The sequence below is a fragment of the Phyllostomus hastatus genome, unplaced genomic scaffold, assembly GCF_019186645.2.
Source record: "Phyllostomus hastatus isolate PE091 unplaced genomic scaffold, TTU_PhHast_1.1 phas_contig_147, whole genome shotgun sequence".
NCBI classification, from domain to species: Eukaryota; Metazoa; Chordata; class Mammalia; order Chiroptera; family Phyllostomidae; genus Phyllostomus; species Phyllostomus hastatus.
This window is the reverse complement of record NW_025333603.1, coordinates 8078745-8106644: the sequence shown is the minus strand read 5'-3', so window position 1 is coordinate 8106644 and position 27900 is coordinate 8078745. Positions and strand designations below refer to the sequence as shown.

The 27900-nt window shown below is 39.4% G+C and overlaps 1 protein-coding gene and 1 pseudogene across 1 annotated transcript in view; both read left to right on the top strand.

The window, feature by feature from the left end:
- Positions 1-27900, top strand: part of ELAVL4 (ELAV like RNA binding protein 4) — a 145128-nt gene that overhangs the window by 6299 nt on the left and 110929 nt on the right. The window lies entirely within an intron of this gene.
- LOC123831746 lies at positions 20768-20872 on the top strand (annotated as a pseudogene).

Genomic DNA, 27900 nt, shown 5'->3' with positions numbered 1-27900 from the left:
GATAACAACCTAAAGAAGTTAGACACCTTGCTTAATCATAGAAATCTATTAAATGACAGAGTAGGGAATTGAACTGGTTTTGTGACTCAGAGGCATAGTCAATTTTGAATATACCACAAAGGAATATATCCCATCTGGTGCATACTGATGAGATATTATTGATTGTTATTTCCTTAATCATGGAAGGGCTTTTGTAAAGAATAACGCTCTTTAAAAAGAAATACTTTTCCCCTTCCTGTCCCCCAAAAACAATTAATAAAAGAAACAAACAAATACCTAAACATGTTGTATCTTCATAAGAGAAGTATGGATACAAAATCAGGAAACTTTTAGACTGTTTGCTTTTGATTATTCATGGTGATGGAAATAGTTAACAATAGTTAATAATGTGTAACTTCCCTTTTTCATCTATTTTCTGTTCTCTATAAAATCTTCTTTTACTCTGTCCTACTTTCTAGTCTCTTCCCCTCCAATTGGTCACCAACACAAAACATCTCTAAAATGATACATAGATCTGACCCTGTCATTTCCCTCTCCCCAGCTATCTACAGGATGAAGTCTAAGTTTATTGGTTTGTCATTCTCCATCTATCTTTACCCTTGCTATATCTAACCTCATGGCCCTCCATTTTCTTCCATTGAAACCTTACACTTGCTCCAATATTAAATTATTTTCAATTGACCAAACAGACTTCACATTTGCTTCTGCCTATTTGATTTGCTGTTTTCTGTACCTACAATATCACTATCATTGGCCCCATCATCTGTCAAGAGAACCACTTACCCATTCAAGTTCTATTGGAAAACATCCCATGAAGCCTTTTGGGCCCCACAGGCAGAGCTGCCAGACTTGAGGAAAGAAGCCTGACTCCTCAAGATCACAAACTCGGTCTTATTCATCATTGTATCCCCTGCGTCTCGGGGCCTGGTCTGGGGCCCTGCCCTTAGTGAACAAGCATGAGTGTTTATTGAGCAGATGACTCAGTGTGAGGTTTCTTCAACCAAAACCTTTGCAAGTAAAGTTTTGAAGCTGTTTTTACTCATTTAAATTAAAATGTCAGAAAGGTGGAATGAGAATGGAATCAAGGAAGATAAAAAGCAGAAATTCTGAGCTGCCATCAACTAGAGAGTTCCTAAATAGAAAGTCCATGCAGTGGAGTCATGTTTTTGCTGCTAGAGGCCTAAGTGGGACCTAATGCAACTTTTTTCTCTTATTCAACATTTGGACACCTGTGGCTGACCTGTGTTAGCTTGCTCTGCAATTATAGAACAGATTTTCCTCCTCCTAACCCCTGAACACTGGTTGGCCATCTCTCATATTAAAGAGCTTTTAGTTCTCACAGCATGAGTTTCTAGACAAAGGGTCATCTGGGAAGCAGCAGTTTTGAAGATCTTCCTCAGGTCATTGGAACTAGTGTTACTGAAAGTGCCTGATGCATGACTGTAATAATAGAAGTCAGATCCCAAGTTTGTGTCACAAGAAAGAGTTTTGTACTATAAACTCTCCCTGTCCACTCAGGCTATCACTTGTTGAGGGGAAAATGATACTAACCATAATGCTACACTGTACTTTGAAGTCAAATTAGTATGTTGTTTGAAGACATCTGACAAAAGACCAGAGCTCAAGAAACTCTAGTATACATGGAACAATTTTATTGTGTGTTGAAATAGTATTTCTTTTTCCTTCACAGGCATGATCTATTTTGGGGTATATATTATTCAAGGTTAGAATATTCTTATAATAAAATAATTTCAAGAAACAAAAAGTACCAAAACATTTTTACTAAATTAAGGTAAGCTTGAATTATTTTTTTCTTTTGTTGTGGAAGAGTCAGTCTACAAGGGAGGAAGTGATTATAATAAACTAAAATGTAATGATCTGTCCTCTAGTCACAAAGTGGTGTCACACAGAGTCACAGTGGACCATGGTCTGCTTTTCTAGGTAAGTTCAATTCAATGGGAGACATTCTGTAATTCATAAGGCAGAGAACAGAATTAATAAACTGCCAAATCAAATTAGAATAGCCAATACTCTAACTTTCATAATAACCATAGAAAATTGGACATATAAGAGATGAAGTGACATTCTGCAGGGATGAGAACAGGATAGGACATACAAGAAGAAAAACTAAACCACAGAATATTAAAGTGAAAATGTTTGTAAGTAGCAGCATTATCTCCTTATGTTTATAGACCACCTTATCACTTTTCTTTTACCTTATTTCATATAGGGTTGTATAAAAGGAGTGTGAAAATGGAAGAATAAAAAGTAAAAATGGAAATAATTAATAGTAAGAATTCTGAGATAATTCCTATATCACAAGTGTTCTTTTTTATTAAATTTATTGGGGTGACATTGGTAAATCTGATCATATAGGTTTTAGGTATACACTTCTATAATACATGGTCTGTATATTGCATTTTGTGCCTACCGCTCACAGTCAACCTGTCTTCCATCATCATATATTTATCCCCCTTTACCCTTTACTACCTCCATAACCCCTTCCCTCTGATAATCGCCATACTTTCATTTGTGCTTATGAGTTTCAGTTTTATATACCACATATGAGTAAAATCATATGGTTCTTAGCTTTTTCTGGCTGACTTATTTCGCTTAACATAATATTCTCAAAGTCATCCATGTTGTTGTAAATGACAGTATTTCATTTTTTCTTAGAGCTGAGTAGTATCATACAAAAAAATAACACAACAAAGAGCTTGTTCTTTGAAAAGATTAACAAAATTGACAAACTCCCAGCTAGACTCACTAAGGAAAAAAGAGAAAAGATTCATATAAACAAAGTCAGAAATGAAAGAGGAAAAGTTACCACAGACATCATGGACATATAAAGGATCCTCCTACAACATTATGAAAGACTATATGCCACCAAATTCAATAACCAAGAAGAAATAGATAGTTCTTAGAAATATGTAACCTTCCTGGACTGAATCATGAAGAACTGCAAAATCTAAATAGACAGATCAACAGTGAGAAAATTGAAACAACCATCAAAAACCTTCCAAAAAATAAAAGTCCAGGAACAGATGGCTTCACTAGTGAATTCTACCAAACATTCAAAGAAAATTTGATACCTGTTCTTCTCAAGCTCTTCCAAAAAGTTGAAGAAGAGGCAATACTTCCTGACACATTTTATGAGGCCACCATAAGCCTGAGGCCAAAACTTGGCAAAGACAACACAAAAAAAGAAAACTACAGACCAGTATCTCTGATGAATATAGATACAAAAATCCTAAACAAAATACTAGCAAATTGAATATAACAATACATTTAAAAAATAATCACGATCAAGTGGGGTTCATTCCAGGGGCATAAGGATGGTTCAACATACAGAAATTGATCAATGTAATATACCACATTAACACAACAAAGAATAAAAATTATATGACCTTATCAATAGATGCAGGAAAAGTATTTGATAAGATATACATCCATTTATGATTAAAATAATAAAATCAGTATAGAAGGAAAGTGCCCCAACATAATAAAGACCATATATGGCAAACCTTCAACCAATATCATAGTCAATGGTGAGTCACCAGTGTTCATATTTCTATACCTATTATCCTAGTTAATGGCACCTACACAGAAAGTCTTGAGAAATTATCCTGGATCCATCCCTCTACCTTACCAAATGTATTAGTCTCAGGGTCCAGATAGTCAACCTGATTTCTTTAATTATCTAACATTTATTGAGTAACTAATATGTGCCTTGTTCAGACATGGAGAACAATATAGGCAAAAATGACAAAAATCACCGCCCTTGTGACAACTCCTTAAACATCATATTTCCTCGATTTTATAATAAGATTTCTGAAATGAACACCATTTTACAACTGATGTTTTAAAAAAACTAAACAAACTTTAAGTGAGTTGTGTTATGGTTTCTATTCAGCTGTCACCTCAGTTGAGTTATTTGCATTTAGAATACACTATTGAATTTTAACTTAAATTTGGATCCCTGGTTGTCAGTTAAAATGTTTACATCTTAAGTGTTCATCAGTGGATGAATCGATAGACAAATTGTGGTATATGCATACAATGGAAAGGAATGAAATTCTGATACATGCCAAAATATGGATAACCCTCTAAAACATAATAAGTAAAGGAAGCCACACACACAAAAAAGTTGACACTATATGTTTCCATTTATATAAAATATACAGAATAGATAAATCCAAAGTCAGAAGGTAGATTGGTGGTTGTCAGGGCTATGCAGAGGGGAGTTGGGAAATATACTTAATGAGTAAGAGGTTTTACTTTGGAGTGATGGAAATATTTTGGAACTAGATAGAGGTGATGGTTGCACACCATTATGAATGCACTAAATGCCACTGAATTGCTTTCACTTGAAAATAGTTTATGTTATGTAAATTTCACTTGAATATATTAACAACATTATCCTGTCGTGCAAAATTGAAGTAAAGTTTTTGTGTTCCCTGAAGTTTGCCTGTCATACCATTCAGTGCAATTAAAAACAGAATGAATTGTCAAATCTCTTTATATAGATCCCAGAATTTCAGAGTTCAGAGAGATTGGTGTGACCTTTTCATGTGTTATCAAGGTCTGTCATTTAGGCACGTGATATCTCCTTGAGGTCTGTCCAAAAGGTTTCCAGCCATATAGTATGAAAAATAGAGACATTTATTGAAGAAGATACAAGAAACATTGTACATAGGATAGTGATACCTCAGTCCCCTTCTAAGTGTGGGACCTCACACAGTTCTCCCAGTCACCATCAGCTGCCCTGTCATATTTTCCTGAATCTCATGGATGGTCTGAAACCTCCCCACTCTCAAAGGTAATTTTAATTTTTCAGAAAAGCCAGAAGTCAAGGCACCAAATCTGGGCTATAGTGGGGCTGAGTCACCAGGATGATTTGATATTTCACCAAAAAACTCTGCAGCAGACATGATGCATGAGTGGGCATGTTATCATGATAAAGCGGCCAACCACCAGTTGCCCACAGCTGTGGTCTTCTGAATCATCAAAATGGTTTCCACAGAGGAATGTTCAAGCTTAACAAAAAATTTAATGTAGATTTGTTGCTCTACAGTAATTTGGAATTCGACAGCCACACAGTACACATGCTTACTCAACAGTGTCTACTTCCCCCTCTTTGGGAAGTGAGGTCATCATTGTTCACGCACGCACATTCCAGTCTTTTCTCCTTGGCTGCCAGGTTACATAGATGTCGTGCAAACCATTCTCATTATATTAACAATGGCTGGACTTTTTCTGGACAGACCTTGTGTTTTTGACCTTGTGTTTTTGTGTGTGTGTGCTTTTGACGCATTACTTTCAATAAAAGCTGTATGGCTTTTCATGATATTTAAGTGTAATAAGGGTGTTCACATTCCTTTCCCCCCTCAGCAGGTCAGAGTATATTACTTATATTAAGAGTATGCCCTTATAATACTAAGTATCAGGAGTGGTGTTGTCCTTCATAGCTAAGTCAGCACTGGTAGCAGAGCTGTAACTTGCTTGGGACAGCTGGCTCCAGAGCCAAGATCCAGATCAGTGACCAAGGACTTTGTAAAACAGTCTCCTGCTGTTACTGTGCAGAGGAGGGCCTGGGCAGGCTGTATCCAAATAATGATAGACTGGGTCCTCTTCTGACTACTGTTCTGCCACCAGCATGATTGCATTTGCAGTAGTACTTTCCCACTGCCATGGGCCAAGTCTCAAACAGGTATCAGTACAGTGTGGCACTGCACTGATATGGGTCTTTTCCACACTGTTATAGGGCCAGAACCCTAGCTACCACTCCATCTCTTCTTGGAGACTTGCTGGACAAATCTGTTTGCTTAATTCCTATAGGCAGATACCCTGAGTGTCTTATAGCATTCAGGCATAATTTATACTCTTTAATGAAGGTAATTGTTCTTCTCTTTCTCTTGTTGGAGAGAAAATAAATAAGCAATGTTTAATATCCAGCAGATCATTGTATTCACTGAAATAAAAATGTGCAGAAAAATACCTCAATATTCCTTGATATCTTTTTAGATTGTACTGTCAATTCTAAAACATAGAGAGGTCAAGTTCACCAGCATGGATTATGAAAAACAGGATCCCTGTGATACTCTGCCTAACTGTCAATGATCGAAAGTGATGGAGAAGATCTTTGCATAGTTTCTGGGTTTTTTTCATAAAGTTCTAAAAAAATTTAGTTTTCAATGTTTGAACCTTAGCTAGGCTTGAATAATGGCTATTTTCTTTGGTGTTCTTTTTAATCTGAATATGTTTAGGCAGGGAGTGCACTCTCCAGTAGGCCACAGAGACCTTGGCCTCCTTACCCCCTTTTATCTAACTCAGGTCAGTTTATGGAGTGTTTTCTGCCTAGCTCCTGTTGTCATTTGAATTTTTAATCCCCAACATAGACTCAAGTTTTGAAGTTATATGTGGCTGTACAGATAATTTACAGTAATATCAAAACCTTTAACAGTGCTACTGTCTTCTGGGTACTGTTTTGAGTGATTTATCTGTGTAAACTAATGGAAGCTTCATAAGCCATTAGGTAGTGTAACCATTGTGGAAGTGTGCCATTCAGATCTCCCTTTAGGAGAGAACTCAGCTTTATCTGCAGGAAGTGCAGCTCGACTATAGCCTCCAGCTGCAGTGCCTTTAAGCCATGCTTTTCCTGGACAGCCCCAGCCAATGACTGAGCACAGTGGGGATACTATGGCCTGACCATTTCTGCCCAATGTAGGGACTTCTTTTATAGGAAGTCTTTGTTCCAGAGCTCCCCTTTGGGTTGGCCAAGCTTTTGTCTGATCTGCATCATGGTCTAAGGCTATCCCCCTCCAGTTCTACTTTCTCTTCCCTGTATTTTCACAATAAACTGATATATCTCTTACATTCCTGACTCTGTCTCAGTATCTGCTTCTTGGAGGATCCAACTGATACAGGTAGGTACTATTATTATCCTCACTTTACAAATGAGGAAACTGAGGCACAGAGAAGTAGCTCAAGGTCTCACAGCAAAATGTGTTTCAATGCTTTTAATTATTTCCTTAACTGTTATGGTATGTTACCTCCCCATGCTAAAGTTCTTATTCATTCAATTAAGTATCATTTGTATCCCAGAAACTCTGCGGGGTTCTGGGAGTACAGGGATAAATAATATAACCTCTGATCTCACTGAGCTCATAATCTAGTGTGGAAAACAAAGACAATTGGCAGGTCATTTCAATCTTTGCTCTTACTACAATAATGAGATGTGTGCAGGGTGCCCTGAGCGTCTAGAGAGAAGGAACCGAATTTGTGTTCTCACTTCCTCTACTTCTGATATGGGCCATCCTTCCTCTTATTCCCCTGGCCCTTGCCATTGTACCATCTGGGATGCTTGTCATGTCATCTGATCTCCCCAAATGGAGCTGGGCATGATTATTCTGTATTCGCATAGGAATCCGCTGTCTTACCATATCACACCCACCTTAAATGATGTTTACTAACCTGTCTCCTGCTTGTCTGTGTGCCCATTGCCTAGTGGCATGCCTAGCTGAGGAAGTGTTTGTTGAATCAATGATTGCAGAGAATCATTTGTTTGGCCTGTTAACTCCAAAACCTAAAATCTTCCAAGTCTGTGAGTAGAAAAGAGATCTGTAAGAGAATGTACAAGAGGGGAATGGTGAAGTGGGGAAAAGATGAATTTTACCTTTCTCTTAAAACTACCTCCCTTTATTTCCCACTGTCACCTGCAGCAGGCCTGGATTCAGGGATGTTTTTCTGTTCCTTTAAAACTTGGATTCAATAATGGACAAATGCTTTTTATCTTGTTTATGGTACACATATGTTAAGCTGGTATTTTTATCTATCCATCCATCCATCAATCCATCCATATATTAAGTCTGCCAACATGTATCCATGGAGTGCCCTCCATGTGTCAGGCACAGTGCTGGGTACTCTTCATACAGTAGTGAACAAGAAGCACTATCTTTGTCCTCCAGAAGCTTTCAATCCGACAGAGTAATTGTGCTCTAAACAAATACAACCTGAGTCTCCCGTAGGCTTCTCCAGTACAGGGATTAGGTGAGGTCACGTTAAACCCTTGCCACTAAGTCCAGTGAATCTATATCCTTCCATGTACCAAATGGCTTGCTGTCAGTTCTGCCCCTTTCTTATATCCTTCTGGGCATCCTCAAAGGCTTTTTTTTTTTTTTTCAAAAGGAATAACACATTATTGGTTCGTGCTCAGTCATTGAGTAAACCTTTTATAAATTGAATATTATCATTGTTATAAATATAATCATAAAATATGTCCTGCTACTTACACTTTTTCATGTCCTCTCCTCTAATGTCTCCTCACATCATACTACCTAACCATTGTCTGTCATTTTACTTGTAGCTTTAAAGTGGCCTGTACCTTTCCACTGTGCTACTACCACTGTTGGAAACACCTACATGGTATGACCTGCTGGCTTATCAGCTTCAGCTGTGGCTACTGTCTCTAGATTTCTGTTCCTTTATCAGCATCTGCAGTGACCTACTCCTAAGACTTCACTACACTCGTCTTCCCAGCCTCTCCCCCCAAGACCTCTTGGAGCTTCTTCTCTTTCTCTTGTCATTTGGAGTTTGTTGTCATTTTTCCACCTGCGGATCTCAGGTGTTCTTCTCCTTCGAGTCAGTAGTGAAGCATTTTTTCTCTTCTTATGTCTACTTGCTTTTTGTGGGGACCTCATAGCATTGTGGCTTGAGCTCCTAGTGACAGTTATTTCATTCTATATCACATGTCCTTCCTTTTCTCAAACTCTTAAATGTGGAATTCAGTTAGAACCTTCCATTATAGCTTGAACCACTGATCCCATCCGGGTTCTAGGCCCACTGTATCCATCTGTTTTCTCACTTATGGTGTTTTTTTTCCCTCTGTTCAACCTGGAAATGACATTTAAATTAAGGATGAAGAAAAACTAGAAATTAGCTAGTGGAAAAAAGGAGGCAGGATTAGATAGTGTGCATAGAGGAGATGAGAGGCAGTAGAAGGAATAGCCTGTGCAAAGCCCCAGAGGCCAGAAGCAGCATGGGGGTGTGATGGAGCAAGGTGTGCTGAGAAAAGGTAAGTGTTGTGATGTGGCCGCTGCATGGTGGCATTCAAGGGCTTGGATGGCTAGAGGTAATCCTGAGAAGTTTGATTGTGTCATATCAAGAAGGGACTTTCCTGGATATTGAGAACAGAAATCAAATAATCTGGAAATGAAACTGGTTGAGTTTTCTCAAGTGCAAGTGTTTTATTCTTAACTAATTTTTACCTGGCCCCCGAAGACTAGAACGCAAACTGCTGACATTTTGTATGCATTACTCATGGCTTTCATTCCTTCTTGATGCTTCTTTCCAACTTTTTTTCCTACCCCATGGGACTGGTTCAGACAATAAGTCTTAGGTTTATTGACAGTTTTCTGGATCTGTTTAATCTGTTTATCATCATGACTTGCTGGTTGCTTCAAGCTTCCAGGATCCAGTTATCAGTCCTTCCAAGTCTGAATATGTTGGATATGTTTAGTCCTTTTCGTGCACATTCAAGGGACTGGTCTTGTCCAAACACGCCAGATTTGAAGAATCACCACATGAATATCTTGAAGATGTAATCATCACAGCAACCCTACAACAAGAATAACACTGCATAGCAATAGAAGACGGTGTTCCCACAGGGAATCTCCCATCCTTTATCCTTCATGTGCCTCCCATGCGGAGCCTTGTCAGACAGACCCAGCCCACGTTTCTCTCACTGTCCTTTAAACTCTGAAATCTGTTTATTCCATTCATTTGACAATTAGTAATACATTTTTACATTTCACCTCTTATTATATCATTTAGCTTTTTCTGTATTTCAGCCTTGCATCTCCAACTAATTGCACATTCCTTGAGGGCGGTGAACATGGATTTCGTTGGTTTGGAAGCCTTCTCGTGAACCAGTCTTGTGCCTGAAGACACAGGAGATGTTTGGTATACATTTGCTAAGAGAAACAATTGATAGATGACTGGGCTTCAGGAAGGCATGGAGAGCCTGGAGGTGATTCAGAGGAGCAGTCAGGCAGCATGGGCATGGACTCTGGAATCGCAGCCCTGCTCAGGCTGCTCACAGGCTGTGTGACTTAGGGAGGTGGGTTAGTCTCTCTGAGCCTCCCTCTTTACCTTTTTATCCTCTACTCTGTAAAACAAAGATGATGACACAAGCACCACAGGTTGTTGTAAGGATCACAGGAGGCAAGGTATCAACAAATGAAGTCACTGTCCTTAGAGTTATTCTTCATTGAAATGGCCCTTTGACTTGGAGAAATCAGAAGTGCAGAGTAAGGTTAGAACAGATTTTTTTTACCCTAGAGAAGACTGGAGTAATTTTCTTATCTGTTGGATTAAGAAAACATCTTCTTGGATTAAGTGCCAGTCTGGGGTTTGACTCTCTGATTTGATTTTGGCCACCACTTTTTGCTAGCTGTGCAACATTGGGCAAGTCAGCTTAAACTCTGTACACCTCAATTTTATAATCTGAAAAATGGGAATAATAATTACTGCATAAAATTATTTTAAGAAGGAAATGAAATAACACCTATAAAATGCTTATTAGTACAGTGCCAGGCATGTAGTATAAGGCCCACATAGGCTGATTTATTTGTTGCTACTTATATCAGTTACTTATTACTATATATAGTATAATTAACCACTCTAAACCTCAATGGTTTAACATAGTGAGTGTTTATTATTGCTCTTGAATATGCAAGTCAGCTAAGCAGTTGTTTTGAACTCAGTTGGGCTCATTCATACATTTTCCATCAGCTCTAGGACAGGTAGACAACTCTGCTGATTTTGCCTGGGCTTTTTCACATGTGTGGGGCAGACAGGCTATAAGCTGTTCTAGGATAGCCTTGACTGGCTGATGTGTCTATTTTCTACGTGGCCATTCTTTATCTGGAAGGACAGTCAAGGCTTGTTCACATGACACTTGAGCAGGATTCCAAGAGAAAGAGAGTCAAAGTAAGCAAGAGCTGATACAGTGGTGTCCCCATTGCCTGCTATTGGCCACAGTAAGTCACAAAGCCAGCCCAGATATGGGCATTGGGAAATAGATTACACCTCTTGATAAGATTATCTGCAAAGTCACATTGAAACAGCATGGATACAAGGAGGTATAAAGATTGTGGCCAGTTTTCAAATTGCTTTATCACACCACTCTTACATATCATCTAGAAAGAATAGAAACAAATACTTGTACCATGATTTGCAGAGTACAAAGACCTTTTGCCTATACCTCTGAGTCTTACAATGAAAACTGTGAGTGAAGTATTTTGGAGCCTTTAGTAGATGTTAAATGCTATCTTAGGCACATACTTCTATTGAAACCTTTTCTTACCCTGCCAGCACACATTGAGTACTAACATTTGGTCAGCAAGGTTTCCTCCTCTTTTCTGACCTGTCAAGGATCATATTATATACACTCATGGTTTCCTGTTCCACCTATGTAGGGACAGGGATACTCCAGTTTAAACATCCCAGAACTTTGTTTTTATGTCCAGTTGTTTTCTGTCTAGTTGCTTTTCTATGTCCAGTTGCTAATGCTTCGAACTCAGCATGCCCAGATATGTAATCAGACGTGTTGTTTTAAAATATAATTAGGCTGATAATTCCCAGTAAAAATGCTATGAAAATACAAAATGCATGTAGAAATAGTTTGGCCCTTCTATGACCTTTATGTATGACTTTTAACCCCGTAAAGTTTTAGAGATACTGTAAATAGGGACATTGTAAATAATATTCTGAGAAATACTCTGGACAAAAGCATTTCTTATTTGGTCTTAATCTCAGATTGGTAGGTAGGGTCCTGGATATAGATTGGGTAGCCAAGGAGCTTAGGAAATTTGAGTTTTTATTTATGGTTTTAGTGGTGCTACTAAATATAGCATGTCCCATTTTTTTTTCTTTTCCCTCTAACTGTCTCATTGATGTAACATGAAACCAAATAGAACAGTGCTGAACAGCTTGAAATAGGGAATATCATGTGTTGAAAAGGAGTATCACAGTATCACCTGATAAAAATAGCTTGAACCCATAGCAGGCAGAGATTGGTGCATGATTCTTAAGGGTTTTATTCACTTTTTTACCCCCCAGATAATTGATAGGTATTTGCAAAAGTGCTACCAAGTAAGAGGTTGATGGATGTGGGGAAAATAACCTTTATATGTGATGGTCAAGTAATTAGTTGTTTAAAAATAGCAGCAGAAATGTGGTTATAAAAGCTCTGTACTTTTCCGTGTTACCAACTAAATATGTTCATACTTCTGTGCATTGATGTAGAGTTTTGACCAAGACAAGATTAAGAAACCTGAAGAGGTAATGATCATATTATGTATTTATTTAACAGGTCCAGAGGATACAAAAGTGAAACAGATATAGCTTTTCAAGAGTTTCCTACCATGTAGGGAAGATACATTTACACATATGAGTATGCATATAAATATTACCATGTTGGAAGGGACAGGTATCAGCAGAAAGAGACAGATGAGTGATACAGAGTTTATGTGTTCTGTCCTTTATTTATCTAACAAAAATTGAGTACCTCCTGCATCTAGGCACTGTGGTAGGTGGTTGGGACATAACTTACATTTCAGCAGGGCATATAAATAACAAGCTAATAAACTATTAAATAAAATAATGCCATTTGGATCATCAGTAAACGCTACACAGAAAATAGAGTAAATGGATAGACCTGGTGGATGTTACAGTAGGTAGGTGTGCACTAGGTCAGGTATGTGTAGAGATGGTGCTAGGGAAATAAAGGTCTCCCTGAAATTAAAGACTAGACATGGGAAAATAAGAAATGTGTTTGGGGAGGAGCAGTCCGGTTGGACTGGTTTGGGAGTGGGTGAAATGAGGTAATAAGGCTCAGGAGAGTTGGTGAACCTCTATCTTCTAGTATTTTAAAGGGCTCTCAAGTGGGAGAAAGAGGACCAGTCTGGGCACCAATGGCTGGAGGTTTCAGGGGTTAAAGTCTATGCTGTCTAATAGTAGAGAGAAGGGCTTCTGGTGCTGTGTTAGAACAGCATGGCCACGTGCCTGTGAACTCCTCAATGGTACAGGGATGATGTCATTGTTGCCATCCTGTGCCCCAGAGTATGACACATAGTAGGTGATCAAGAATTGATTTTTTAATTTCCTTTCTGAACACCCCACATGTGTGGTTGGGTGAAATCCATGGATCTTCTCACAGGTGTCCCATCAAGATGACTGTGGATCTAAATGGAGGTCTACAGATAAGTTTTCCCCCAAAGGATGGCTTTTTCTGTTTCAGCATCGCTAGATAAAATGAATTAATGGTAACCCCTTTTTTATTCCATAGGCATTTTCTCTTTCTAGGATCAGAAAGTAGTTTTCTTTGTCCACAGAGCTGTCCTTGATTTAAACAGGGCATTGTAATCTAATTTCTATTTATTTCACTTATTCCCAAACACTTGTTTATTTCAGAGAGAGTAATTTACCCAGGATTTCACAGACAGTAATCACTGAGGCCTTGTGTCTCTAAGTCCATGCTCTTTCTACTACATCCTGTTGTCTTATACAAAACATTTCATTTTATGCACACTCTGTTTATGGATCTCTATGTCATATTTCGATTTCTTTAGCAGCAGCAGCAGTAGCAGCAGCAGCAGCAGCAGCAGCATTTTACCAGCTAAGAGGACTGCCTAGTCAGTGTGCTAATGAGGACACCTGACTCTGTCCACTGGTTAATGAAGCCTACTTGGACCTCTCTGGCCCCATTATTCTCTTGTCTCTGGTTGCCTGCAGCATTTATTCCTTGCCACCACACTTTTTCAAACTTAGCTTGTTTTCTTATTGTTTCTTATTCTTGAGCCTTGTCTACTTAGATGGACTGTGTGTTCTTCTAACCCAAGAGCTATGTTTTAAACCAGGAACTCCATTGTGCACCACTAGACATGGGTGCTTATGAACTACTTGCTTGTATCAGAATCACTCATGAGTGAAAGGAAAGTTACAGTGAATTCCTTCAAGATGGGGATCATATCATCAAACTCGTTTGTGTTTCTAGCCACTAGTATCTGGTCCAGAGTAGGTGCTCAGTAAATGTGTTGTGGATGTGTGTCCTAGGTCCTGTACTCCACTGCACTTTGCTCTTGGCATCTCTGTTTAGCAGTATTTCTCTTGTTGATGTTATTTACTTCACCATCCTTGAGGCAGGATCTGGGGCTTATTTTTCTCTGTTATAATAGTAATAAGAATACCTTGGTTTTTAGAATTATTACTACAGGCTGGGCATTATACTAATCACCCTACATGAATTACCTTATTAAACCCTTACAAACACCCTCTGAACTCAGGCAGTCTAACTCCATAGCTCAGAGGTTAGGAAACCTCAGTGCAATATTGCTTTTGGAACCCCTCCCTGCGCTCAGTAACTCACAGGGAGGACAGTCCTTGTGAAGTTCTGGTGAAGGTTGATTAAATGCATTACCTAACTATTTTAAACATTTCTAAGTCCTTTCTATTTTAGTGTCAGTACTGTTATTAATATCTTCTATGAAATTCCATGGTTTCTTTTTCCTCTTAGGTGAATTTCCTAAGTATGTAATTGTTACAGGGCATAAATAGACTAGGCTAGAATTGATGTATTGGCTGTCTCTGCTTTGCCGGGCAACAGGATTCCTTGTTTTCCCAAGCTTTCTTGGTACCATACATGTGGTTGGACATGGAAGGATATGTGTTATGTCACTGGAGTGAGGGCATAGCAATTCTTGGGACAGTTTTTCAGTTTGGGGGGAGGTACAACAGAAGTGTAATGGTCAGAGAGAGCTGAATGCTGCATTTATTGTCCTGAGGCCCCATTCAGATATAAACTCACTTAACACTATTGGAGTGTGGGCCCTGGAAACAGAAGCATGGGCTCATCTATGGGACTCCCTTAACCATCATTTTCCTTTTCTTTTAACGGACCTGTGTTTTCTTTTGATAGCAAGAATATAGAATACGAGACTTCCACCACTAAGTGGTGAGATTTCATAGGGTGAAGAAAGTTACATAATCATTATAGACTTCAATTTTTTTCCTCTGTAAATGCCACGTACTCCATAGAACTGTTGTTGGAGTAAGTGAGACCCAAGTTCCTAACTGGCCTGTAGCATCTAGTGCCATCTCCTCTCAGCCTGCCTCTCGGACCTCCTCTCAGGTCAGACCACTGCAGCCTCACTGGCCCTGCTCTCTGCTTCCAGGATGCCAAGCTGGCTCCTGCCTCAGTGCCTTTCTTCTCTACTTGCACCCCCAGACCCTCAGGCAGCTTCCTCCTCCTCTTGGCTTAGGCCTCTGCTCAAATTACCCCTCCTCCGAAACAGCTTGCCCTCCTTGTTCTATCTATTCCCCTTACTTTGCTTTATTTTGCTTATACTACTACTTAAAAGTATTTTATTTTAATTTTGATTACTTGTTTTTTCTCCCTTCGCTGAATATAAGCTCCATGAGGGCAGGGACAGGGGTGTTGTCTGTCTTGTTTCTTTGTCCCCTCAGTTTCTCCAATGGCGACTGGAACATAGTGAACACTCAAACAATATTTCTTGTCATGGCTATGCACATGCCTGGCACTATCCCTTCTGCAAGGAATGGATAGACTTCTTAATTTTAGCTTTGTAACAATTTTCCTGGGTTATGCATCTTTTATTTTTACTAATTTAGCCAATAAAACTGTATTGAACAATTTGATTAGAGACTAAAGTCAAATTGAGATCCACTGTGGATCCAGCTATGTAGGGACGAGGTGACTGGCTTTTGGGGCAGGAATTGTTAGGTGCAGCCTTATTACCAACAGCTGACTTTTAAAGAGGTGGCCTGGGTGGGATGGGAAGAACTGGACTCATGCATGTGAAGAGAACAGCAACATCTTTGATCATGACGGGGCTGCAATCAGACTGGGTGGGCAAGGATGCTGAAGGCCATATACTTACTGATGGTATGACCTTGTTCAAGTTGTTTGACCTACTCTATGCTTCAGATTCCTTATCTGTAAAATGAGGCTGATAACTCAGGAAGAGAAATGGGGAATTGCCTACCACATAAGGGTTGTTGCAAAATTGTTGAGATAATGTATGTAATAACAGTTTACATCAACTGGCACTCAAATAAATAAACGTAAATGCATATAAAGTGCTTGGCATGCAGTAAGTGCTCAACAAGTGGCACCCATCGTTTATTAAAATTATTAAATCACTCAAATTATTTGAAACACTTGTAAAGATTTGGATGTCTTAGTGTTAATGACTAGCTTTCCTTGAATTTAAACAACCTGTTGGATTGTCTTCAACTTCCTGTTTGCATTTAGTAAGCATGGAGGGCCCTTTAGCATGGTAGGAATCTGGACTCTGGAGTCAGACAGTACTGAGTTCAACTCCTAAACTGAATGAGTAAATAAACTAATGCCCAAACCTAATCTCAGCCCATGTGAGATTCAGTTTCCTTTGTAGTACTTATCAAATTCGTGTCCATCATCTGTAGGATGCACTGTAGCCAGAATACCAGGAACAAGAGAAATGAACTGTGGCCTGGATAATTCATGATGTCTTCTGTACCCCTGCATGAATGTGAGCCACCATGCATTTCTTCTCCAGTAGAGGCATGGGCATGCCTGGTCCACACAGCCCTAGTTGGCCTTCCCACTGTTTTATGAGATAGATGCCAAGACCCATCACAATGGTTTACTGTCATCACAGGTGAATGACAAGAAAGTTGAATAAGAAAGGGCTACAGACAAGTCATCTCTCCCTTTAGCTTATCAAGAGGTTACACAAATCTTCCTTGTCTTAATAGTTAGACTCCAACCTACTACCTGTAAGGTCCCTCAAATCTGTGGTCTTTGTAATTGCTGGAAATGACATAAATAATAACCCCATTACAAAGATTGAGTACTGGGCAATGCCAGACATTGTGCTCAGTCCTTTGTCTGAATCCTTCCACATCACTGAGAAGTATGGAGACTGAAGCTGTCCCCATTTTTCAAATGAGGAAACTGAGGTTTCAAAAGATGAAATACCTTTCCCAAGGTACCCCAGCTAGAAAGTGGAGATGAACAGAAGGTCACCAGAGGTCAGTTGAAGTCATCTGACTCCAGAGCCCATGCTGGGGTCTCTAAGGTGGTCTTTCATCTCTGCCAGATTATGAACTCTTTGGGAAGAGATACAGATCCTATTCACCTTCAGCCCCCATTCATCCCTGATGACCAGCTTCATCAATGGTTATTAAGATGAAATTTTACACTTCCTTTGGTGGATGATACCCTCATCTATATCTCGAGCTACAAGACAGAAGGTGCCTATGCCTGTGCATTCTGCTCAGCCCCTTGCTAAGATACCCAGTCTCCCTTGAGCCTCGCAGAAATGGGGGAGGAGGGTGTTAATGCATCTTTACAGAGGAAAAAACATATTCTTCGGTCCTCCTTAGTAGACAGTGGAGTTGGGATGTCAACTCAGGGTACATAACTTTATATTTGGTCATTTCCCATCCTCTGTATCTTTACACTTTTAAGAAACTTAGAAATTATGTGGATGGGGACAAGGAAGTATGTTTGAGAAAATCTCTTTTATTGTTAAATAAAAGCTCACCTTGATTGTGAAGGGGAAAAGCTATTTTAATCTCTAATACAGACACAAATGCTCTATTGATTTTTTTAAAGCAAAGTAACAAAAACCCATTCCCCTCTTTTTGTGAAAAATCATTATTACCAGGTGTTGTGGTTTAAATAAGGATTTTAGCTAAAATGCTTTGCCAAACTATTTCAATGCAAAATCAATAATATACATGGAAACCTTATGAAAAGATGAATTAAGGATAAAACAACTCCTTACCTTTCAGTGAATACACACATGTATGAAATATTAACATGCAGTGTTAACTTTTGGTCATCCACTGGGGTTTGAGATATAGTAGCTTTGTAAATGAGGAAAATATCAAGAGCCTTGTCTGAATATAATGGTGGCCATAACCAAACTGGGCAGGCCACAGGTACCCAAGGCCTGACGTGCTTAGAAAAGTAGAACTCTGACAAAGGAGCAGACTCTGGACTTCCCAGTAAGACTCTCACGCCTTCAGTTGCCTTCTGGACATTTTTAGTGGCTCACATGAATGACACTGTGACATGGTATTTGGCTAGTCATGGCTCCAAGGCGTGCTGGGTCATCAGCATAGCAGGAAGGGAGAGATGAGTGAGTTTGGTGGCCTGAAGCGTGAAGATAACACGCTTTGACAGGTTGTACTAGTAACACTCAAGATCAAAGGTTCCGGGACCAAGGATGTGCATGGACTGTGGCCTGGCTGGGCTATGCTTCTAAGTTTATGGCTGAAACTTAGGTGGATTCTTTTATAACACTCATTACTTGTTTTATAAGTATTTATAGTTTTGTGTTATCTCCCTGAGTTCCTTGAGGAACCAGTATCTGAACAGTTTGTTACATTAACTGTCCTTGTTATATACACTCCAGAATAGGCACTCTATAAATATGTATTGAGTGAATAAAAGGATGGTTCAAAAACTATTCAGAGGAAGATTGGGAACAAAAATGGCACTACAATAATAGTGACGATAATTGCTGCCATTTATTGAGCACTTTGTATGTGCCAGGTGTATTATACACATTTCTGATTCTAGTCTCTTAAGTCAGAAACCTTTTGGTAAATGTTCACTGGGGCTGCTTGTGTGTCAGATCTTGTTCTGGCTCAAGGATTCTCTGGGATGAAAGGGGCCCAGTCCATAACCTTGAAGGGCCCACAGAAAAGATAAGAAGGCAGCTCCCATATGTGAACTAAGTGCTGCAGGAGCTGTGGAAGTTCATGCAGAATGATTTAATTACCTTGAGGAAAAAGGGACACAGGGGAGCTGACTCTTACAGAGGAAATAACAATTTGCCACATGAAGACATTAGAGGCAGAGAGGAGGAACGGGTCAATCCAGGTAGAAAGAACAGTAAGAGCAGAGGTGAGAAGATGCTCAACTGTGTGATGAGCTTATAGAACATTAATTAAGCAAATACATTGAACACCTGCTGTGTGTAGGCACTGGGAATACAATTATGAGCTTTTCCTCATGGAGCTTATAACCTAGTTTAGGAGATAGACATAAATAATAGTAAAAACTATAAACTTTTATCTCCATATTGTATTAAGTGCTATGGAGAAAAAGAATAAGGTGCTAAAAGAATAGAATATAATTTGGACTTGGCATTTATGAGAAAGGGATATCTAAGCAAAGACCTGATGGAGTAGCCATGAAGAGAAAGGGATAAAGTGTGTGCCAGATGGGGTATACTTGAGGAGCTGAAAGGCCTCTAGGGAGACAGGTGGAGACAGATCACATAAATCTCTGAAGGTGACATTTTAGGGAATTTGGATTCTATTCTAGGTGCAAGGAAAAGTGACTGAAAGGTTTTAAGCAGAGGAGAGGCATTTTACCCTTCAGTTTTATTATGGAAAATTTGAAACATACAACAAAGTTAAAAGACTTTTAAAGAGGCAATAGTATATGGGAAAAGGCCAAATATAGGGTAGAGCTAGGGCTGGAAGCTGAGTTGGGAGCCTTTAGTGCCCTGTAAGAGAGAGAAGATAAGCTGTGCAGTGTAGAGCCAGAGGGAGTAGGGCTAGAGAAGGAACAGTGGATTTGAAGATTATTTAGGGGTACAGTGCCTGGCCCACAACAGTTGATGGATAAGTGTCTGCTGAATGAATGAAAATACAATCAGTAGGACTCAGAGCATCCGAGATAAGGAGATGAGTTGTAAACTGTACAAGTCATTCAACTTCCCTGAACCTAGTTTCTCATCTGTAAGATGGGGAAGGTGAAAATATTTCTTGTATTAGTTGGTCAGTGTTCTCCAGAGAAACAGAACCAATATGGTGTGTGTGTGTGTGTATATGTATATATTTATGTGTGTGTATGTATATATATATAAGAAACCCTTATGTGGTAGGCAATTCCCCATATATAAGAAATTGGCTCATAGGATTATGGAGACTGACAACTTCCAGAATCTGTAGTCAGCAAGTTGGAGACTCAAGAGAGCTGACAGCATAGTTCTAGTCCTGAAGCCTGCAGTCTTAAGACCCAGAAGGATATTTCAGTTGAGTCTTAAGGCAGGAAGGAACTGATAGTTCAGCCCAAGGCAGACAGGCAGGATGGTCAGTCAGGTAGGATGGTCAGTCTTTGTTCTAGTCTGGCCTTCAACTGATTGGATGAGACCCACCACATTAGGGAGAGCAATCTGCTTTACTCAGTCTACTGATTCAAGTGTTATCTCACCCCAGACACCCACACAGACATATTCAGAATAATGTTTGACCAAATAACATGGCACCCTGTGGCCCAATTATGTTGATATAGAAATTAAGCATCACATTTCCCATGCTTGTTTGGAAATGCTCTGTGAGTTAAAAAAAACAAAACAAACAAGCTATATAAATGTAAGGGGTGTCACCATTTATTCAAGTGGAAAATATTTTCCCTAATGAAAATAGCTTACATTTTTGTGGATTGAAAACATTTTATTTATTAACAAAACTGTTGATTATTCTTTGGTTTTGTGAAGTTGTTTCAGAACTTCTTCATTAGTTAACAACTGAATGATCTTGTATAAAGGAAAGAAATCTAGTTTCCTAATATACCTTTTGTGCCATAGGAACGGGTGGGAATAAATTCTCCACCAAAGAGTTAGTTCGATGGGGTGTCTGTGGGAACTAAAATTTTTCATTTGATTCAGATATTGAACTTTTGATCACTTCTTGGCCTTTTGGCTAAGATCAAGTGTAGTATCTGTTCTTATCAGATATTGAACTTTTGGTGAAATTTCATTTGTTTCCTATTTGCATTTTACCCTCATAACAAGTTTTGTAAAGTATGTTGAGGTTCTTACCTGGGAAGGTACAAATATCATCACCCACAGCCACTTATACTCTGATACACTTTAGTGATATGGTTCTAGAATTTTTTTGGTCCCAACATCTCTTTTTAAAATTTTATTTTTCAATTACAGTTGACATTCAATATTATTTTGTATTGGTTTTAAGTGTATAGCATACTGGTTAGACAATCATATAGTTTACAAAGTGATCCCCCCAATATTTTTACCACCCACCTATTTCTTATGCAGTACTTTTATATCCATGTGACTATTCTGTAACTACTAATTTGTACTTGTAATCACTTCACCTTTTATACCCACCTCTCCAACCCCCCTCTCCTCTGGCAACCATCAGTCTGTTCTCTGCATCTATGAGCCTGTTTCTGAGAGAAGATTACTTTTACCTAGTGCTTCTCATGTGCCAGTTACTATTCTGTTTTACTGCACTTATCTCATTCAGTTCTCACAATGACCTTATCTTTCCTTTTACCCCTTGGAGGCATCCATCCCCATACTTGTTACTGCACATAGACTGCCTGCAGCTTGACATGGTGAGGAGGAGCACACTCTCTGGAGCCAACCTGCGTGGTTTGAATCCCAGCTTTATCACAGGCTGCATGACTTTAGAGGCAATGTAATAACTTCTCTGTTCCTTGGTGTCCTCTTCTGTGAAATGGGGTAATAATTGTAAAGTGCTTAGAACAGAGCATAGCATTTAGTATGTAAATACATGCTATATATGTGTATATGTGTATGTATAGATAGTATGTTTATATGCATGGGTGTTGTAGGGGTGGTGGTGACAATGGTTACACAGCAGGAAAACTCTCATGCCTTCAGGGGCCAGTGAGGTAACATCAGTGTGTAAAGCAGCCAAGAATAAGCAAGGAGAGATAGGGTGAGTGGAGAGCTAAGGAATGTCTTCTTAACTTAAAGACATTAAAACCTGAGAATTCACAAAATACTGCTTGGGCCGCTATCAATATTTGACCTCTGGTTTGCCATATGCAAAGCTGCATAGTGAGTGAGGGTTTTATAAGTAGTTTCCTTAACAATCCTGCTAGCAGAGTTGTTACAAATGGCAAGAGAGATGCTCACTTAGTCCTGCAGGCCATTCCTCAGCACTTGCCCCTTGATTTGCTTTTTGCTGAGAGGCTTTTTCTCTGTGGTGAGGGCAGGCTAGTGAAAGAGGAGAGGTGCAAGTGTTCCTTGCAGTCTCCCTGGAATGTCTTCAGGGCCCTCCCAATGCAGATTCCACAGCCTGCTGACTTTATTCTCTCTTCTTCATTCTCATACCTAACACAGGAGCCTCAGCTGGTGGCCATGCAGATGTGGCTGTGTTTGTGTTTGCATTGCTCATTGCGTGGTGAGTCAGAGCACAGGGGCCTTATTCATCTTTCCATCCCCTGCTGCCTTAGCACACTTGATTGTTGAGTAACATCCATTGGGTCTGAGTTCTGGTGATTGTCCAACTCTCTTTTGGTAATTGCCATCTAATTTGTTTAGTTTCTCCATCTTTAGAATTGGGGTAATAACTGTCACAGGTTGGATGCCTTGATAGGCAGGTTCAGATGTGGACCAGCATGCAGGAGGGAGTGCTCTTGGGATCATGACTGGGGAGGGGAGTGGAGGAGAGGGAAGGGAAAGGAGGGAACAGGAGGAGAAGAGGGGAAGGAGGATCAGGCAGAGGGAGCACTCCGACTACAATGCAGTCTCAGGGAAGGCCTCGGCCACCCTCCCCCCTACCCTGAGTAGCACTGAAATTGGGGTGAGGGTGTCAGGTCTTTCTACCCTATGTGAATCAGTCCCTGGATGTGGAGTGTCCCAAGAACAGGGCATGACCTTGGAAGAGACAGCTCTCTTTAGTCAGCTGAGGGCTGTCTAGGGGACTAAGCCCTTCAGTCCCGAAGGAGGATCTGGGTGGCTCATCAGAGCCTCTACTAGAGTGGCAATTTCATGGAGTTATTGGAAAGTGGACACATGCAAAAGCACACTGTAAAATGTTAAACAAATGTAATGTAGTTGCTGTTAATATTAATAGTAATATTATTGGGGCTCAGTAAATATGTCTTTAATGGAGTTGAGTCTATTTTCTTGGAATATGTCCATAGTAAGAATCATGAAGTTGTCATACACCCTTGTTTTTATTCCTCTCACCTCCACAAAGACACCCTTTCCCCTCACTCTTTTGTTATTAATTTTGCTGGTGAGAGGATTATTAATTTGTTATTGTTTTGCTGGTTTCTGAGCCAGAATAATCCACATTCTTGTCTTAAAAGTGCTTATGCACTTCTATTTTAAAACCTCTAGGGTTGGTTTGATTTGATTTCCTTTCCACTGAAATGACTGTTCTGAACTCTGACCTTAATCCAGGATGGTTAGAGCAGCTGGAAGCACTTTCTTGACTATCTGTCTTCACACTTTATATTCCATATAGGCTCAGAGAAATCCTAAATCCTAGTGCAGTTTTTAAACATTGCTACATTAACAATTTCTATCGGTGAGGTTAATTAAACATAATTGAGGACCAGGCCTAGCATTCCCAGCTTTGTACTGACCCTGGAGTCAGTTCTGTCAGCCTGAAGGGCTCAGACATGAGAACACCTTGGTGAAAGCTGTCAGTGTGAAGGATGAATGTTCCAGAGATCAAGAATGTTGAGCAACTCTGGGTCAATTTCAGGGAACAGCTGCTTATAGATAGAACTGTGCTTGCGAGTTCAAAGGTGCTATATGTTGTTAATTTCACCCCCACACTGATGTACTTAGGCAGTTATTCTGTGAATTCTATCATCATATGATTTCTCTCAGACATATTTGTATGTGCATGTATTTCTAACTTATAAATGTTATCGTGTCACTTCCCTGACTAAGTATCTTCTGTAGCTCCCTCTGATGTCTCCACCATAAAATCTAAAGTCTTTGCAAAGCTCTTTTGGCTTCCTGAATTTGCCAGGATTATTTTATGCTGCTTGTTTTTGTGCCTGCCATTGCCTTTCCACCAGAAAGCCTTCTCATTCTTCAGCATCCTTCAGGTATCAGTTCAAATGTTATCACTTCTACACAGACTTCCTTGGTTTCCCCATAATGCCACAATGACTCTGGCCACTCTGTACTGCCTTTTCTCCAAGATAGTGAGCCACCAGGTGGAAGGAAAATGAATTCGTGGACCTGCTGGAAAGATGAGAGGGTCAGGGTGGAGAGAATGGGAGAAGTTATATGCAAAGCCCCTTTAGTTAAAACTTATATTCTGTAGAGTCAGTACTCAGTGTATATATATGTATGTGTGTGTATATATGTATGTGTGTATGTGTGTATATATATACACACATATATATGAGTGATATTTGATTTTGTTTTTCAATTTAAGAAGAACCAAGGACCACATCTGATCCAATGATTAAAAGAGCTTTTAAGGAGAGGCCTTCTGACAGGAGTAAAACTTTCCCCTGACTGCCCTCTAGTGGAAGTGCTGAGAGAGCCCAGAAATAATAAGGCAGAAATATAAACATCCGTTCCCAGGTCAAGAGAGCAGTGTCCTTGATTGTCCATTGTTCTCTATGTGTAAATAATTTCAGCTTTTTAAAGAATCAGCATATGGCAAGACACACCCCAAATTGAATTCAGTTTGTCACTGGTGAATCAGACAATTCTTCAAGAACCTTAGACTACCTGGAGTGAAGAAGTGAACAGAACATGGGGAAAGGTCATGTGTGGTTAAGAGAGGGCTCTGTGGATGAAATGGGAGATGCACACCAGCTTAACTAATATGTCTTCACAAGCTGAAGAAAGCACTATGAAGCAAGAATACTTTAAGTGCTGTTTTCCCAAGACCAGTGGCTCCTGCCATGCCCAAGAATCGCCTGGTGAGCTGGGTTAAAATGCTGGTTTCTGAGCCAGAATAATCCACATTCTGATTCAATGGGTTTGGGCAGGCGCCCAGGAATCGGCATTTTAATAAGCACCCTAGGGTGATTCTAATGGATGTAGCCCTCACACACCCTGCAGTAGGGATAGGTTTTATAAAGCCATTTATTCACTTTTTTGTGACCAGGGCAATTTTGTGTAGAAGTCATGGTTTCCAATATTCGGCCACATTGTCCCATGAGAACACTTTTTAAACCTCATGTCCTGATTTTTGGCTTGAAAAACATGGTCTTCTTTTCTGTACATGGGATTGCAACTTAGAATTAGCATTCGATCTTAGAACTGTGGAACAGACTTTCCTTTCTTTTTCTTCCCCTTCTCTGTGCTTTGTGTCTACCTACCTGTTAACCTGGCTGTCTACATATGTACTTTTGTACCTATGCACTTGTATTTGTGAATCAACCTATGAACTGTGCCTTGTGCCTAGTGAACCAACATGAACCACAGGAAGAACAGACTGTTGGAACAGGGGTTATCCTGGACTTCTGGCTTTTTTTTTTTATGGGGAAAGGTAAAAGGCACTGGCCAGGAAGTAACCTATCCTGGAGAATAAACTACTTATACTTTCTTGAGTGCCTACCAGGTAGCAGCCACTCTACAAGGCTTCTTAGGTACATTGTTACTAACCTAGCAAAGTAGTTTACAGGTGAGGAAACTGGACACTTAAAGAGATTATGTAACCAGCTGAGTCACACAGAGCAGGGGCCCCTGACCTCCAGGCTGTGGACCAGTACCAGTCTGGGCCTGTTGGGAACCTGGCTGTACAGCAGGAGGTGAGCTTGAATGTAATGCACTTGAGTCATTCTAAAACCATCCGCTCACCCCTGGTCTGTGGAAAAATTGTCTTCCACAAAACCTGTCCCTGGTGCCAAAAAGTCTGGGGACTGCTGGTGTAGTAGAGTCATCGAGGTTGAACTATAACTTGAAATCAGGTGTGTCTTACTCCAAGGCTCCCTGCTCCCCTTCTCTAGATGAACATATCTCTAGTTGCCTGCAGGTATGTGGGCATCAAAGCTCATCAGCCTTTTCTAGGTTCACCAGTTTCCTTCTCATTAAAAACAGAATTTTAGGAGAAATCTCCATTTTCAAGAAAGTAAGTTAGCAAATAAAGAATTTCTCCAGGGTGCTACTACTAACACCTTTCCAATTTCTGGGAAATCTAAAAATCAATTGTATTAAAGTAAAAAGAATGCTTACTGTGGTTTTTTTTAAAGGTTTCTGAAGGTTGTTTTAAGACCAAACTAGGCAGCCATGTATTTTAATTTTGTATTTTATAGAGAACCTGCTGCATTGTTGACACTCCTAAAAGGCCAATAACAACTTGTTTGATATTTCAAGTTAATTGTGAGTCTCTGCATGTTTGCATATCTGGACCTTTATTGCTAAAGGTCCCTTATAAATGTTGCATTGCCCTCAGTGTTTGGGGCTGCCGTGAATGCCTTGTATGCCAATGGAAATGCATTTGTTGCAGTGGGAAAACATTTGATTTCACACAGAATAGCTCCTTTAGCCATCAGAATATTTTTAAAAATAAAGTTTATAATTTTCTGATGATAAAATAAACATGTTCAAGTGTTAAAAATTAGAAAAATATGATTGTATAAAGATGACAAATCACCCATAATCCTCTTATCCAAGAGTAATGGTAGTGATAATTTAAAAATGCTCTTTAAGTACGGCATGCTTACTATGTGTCAGCCACTGTTGGTAAGATAGATGACATAATTCTAATTTTATGGATTTGGTAACTAAGGCTTAGAAAGGTTAAATAGGTTAAATAACTGTTCTCTTAAGTGATAAGTAGTGAAGCCTGGCTATAATGTTCTGTTTGTTCCTAGTTCCAAAGCCAGTACTTTTTTTTTTGCCTCTCCCACATAATTACTGTTAATATTCTAGTATGTTTCTTCCGAGTCTTCTTTTCATGCATAGTTTTCTCTTTCATAGATCTCTTTGGCTGAGCTCATACTGTGCACATAATTTTCTACCCTCCCATTTTCGCTTAACATAGTGGCATGAGCATTTTCCTTATGTGATCTGGCTCTGCCTCTTTCTTTGAATTCATCTCATATGTCCTTCTGCCTGGTGTGTTATGCCCTAGCCACACTGGAACACAGCAGGGATGTGCTTGCCTTAGGACATTTTTACTGGCCATTCCCTCTGCTTCAAGCTCTCTTGTCTCAACTCTGACGTGGTTAGATTTTTTTCCCACCCTTTAGGCTCCACCTTAAATGTACAGGCTTTCCCTAAATGTCTCTCTGAAGTAGGTCCTGCTGCCTTTCTTAAGTACTAATGAGTTTGTTTCATAGCACTCCTTACAATTTACAATTAGTTTATTCTATTTGCCTTTTTACTGTATCCTCATGTCACCTACATTTTTGTGGGTCTAGCCTATGTCTATATATAATTCTGTACTTTCTGAACATTTTTATATAAAACACTTTATTTTTAGCTGACATTGTTTTTATTGTATTTTTAATTACAATTGATAATATCATTTTATATTTGTTTCAGGTATGTAGCATAGTAGTTGGGCAGTTATATAATTTATGAAGTGATCAAGTACACACCTGGCACCATATTCCCTGTGCTGTACTTTACATCCCCATGATTATTTTGTAACTCCCAATTTGAACTTCTCAGTCCCTTCACCTTTTTCACCCAGCTCCATAATCCCCCTGCCATCTGTCAATCACTAGTTCATTTTTTGCATCTATGAGTCTGTTTTGGTTTTGCTTGTTCATTTATTTTGTTCTTTAGTTTCCAAATGTAAGTGAAATCATATGGTATTTGTCTCTGTCTGTCTGACTTATTTCACTTAGCTTAATACTCTCTAGGCCCATCCATGTTATCACAAATGGTGATATTTCATTTTTTATGGCCAAGTAATATTCCACTGTATACTCATCGCATGTGTGCCACTTCTTTAACCACTCGTCTATTGATGAGCACTTGGTTGCTTAAGTATCTTTGCTATTGTAAATAAAGCTGCAATGAGCATAGAAATGCATATATCTTTTTGAATTAGTGTTTTTGATTTCTTTGGATATATACCCAGAAGTGAAACTTGAGTCATAAGGTAGTT